The 1,106-nt window shown below is 60.2% G+C and overlaps 1 protein-coding gene across 1 annotated transcript in view; it reads left to right on the plus strand.

Moving 5' to 3' along the window:
• Positions 1 to 1,106, plus strand: part of LOC104506188 (MKL/myocardin-like protein 1) — a 45,180-nt gene that overhangs the window by 41,780 nt on the left and 2,294 nt on the right.

A 1,106-nucleotide genomic window follows, 5' to 3' on the forward strand; every position in this document is an offset into this window, starting at 1 on the left:
GCGCAGCAGAAGCAGCAGCAGCCGCCCAGAGGACTCAACCAATCCGTCAGAAAGGTAGGTAGCTCGCTGCCTCCTCGCTTTTCTTCCCGTTTCTCTTTGCCCGCTGCCGGGGTTCATAGCAGCCTGCGGGCCTTCCCCTGGGGGCATCTTGGGAGTGACGTGGGAGCTTTACAGCAGGAGCTGCGGGCTAAACCCTGACCGTGTGCTAGCTGCAGCCGTCCCTCGGTCCCGCCGGCGGCCCGGCTGGTGTCTTATTAGAAAGGCCAAGAGGGCAGTGGGTGCCTCAGCACACGGCGTCCCTGCCTCTTGAAGGAGCGCTGCTCCACTGGAAGGGTGGCTACTGCAGGGAGGGAGGGTGGGTGCATGGCGTGTGAGCTCTGAGAGGCAAAAGGATGTGACCCTTTACTCCCTGGTAGGGATGAACGTGCTGGGATTTCCATGCCCGTGCCTTGAGCGTACCTGTTCGTCATCCCTCTGAAGGGCAGTGCCGCTTCCGGCAAGGGGGCACCTCCGGCCTTACCCCTTCTCCGGGTGAGGGCTGGAGAGAGGCTCTGCTGTGCATCGCTCCCTTCACCCACTCAGCTCGCTCTCTCGCATGCAATTAAGATACAGAAAGATGAGGAGGAGGTTCTGGAGCTTGGAGGATCGCTTTTGAGCCAGATCCTGGAAAGGATACGGAGACAGGAGTCTCTTCCAGTGCAGTCAGAAACCCAAACCATTCTATGACTCTGATATCCACATGGCAAAGGGCCAGTGCCACGGTTTGCTTTGTGACCTTTGAGGAAATGCAGAAGGAGAGCGAAGGCTCCTTTTCCCCCTTAGCTCCTGCGCGGTGGAGGCAGCTGCAGTGACTCCCAGTCCCTCTGCCTCCCTGTAGGGTCAGAAGCCAGGTCTGCAGGTGGTCATGGGGCAGCTGCCCCGCACCACATGGTCTTTCTCGGCACCTCCAAACCTGCAGCTCTTCTTCCCCAACCGTTTCCACAAAGGGTCTGAAAATTGGGGTGCTCCTGGCAAAGCCGTCCTGCCCGCTGTGTCAGAGAAGGTGCCCTCCCAGCACACCCCACACCACCAGGTTCCAGCCCCTCCCAGAAGAGAGCGGCCCCTGG

Source organism: Eurypyga helias, unplaced genomic scaffold (genome assembly GCF_000690775.1).
Source record: "Eurypyga helias isolate BGI_N326 unplaced genomic scaffold, ASM69077v1 scaffold3902, whole genome shotgun sequence".
NCBI classification, from domain to species: Eukaryota; Metazoa; Chordata; class Aves; order Eurypygiformes; family Eurypygidae; genus Eurypyga; species Eurypyga helias.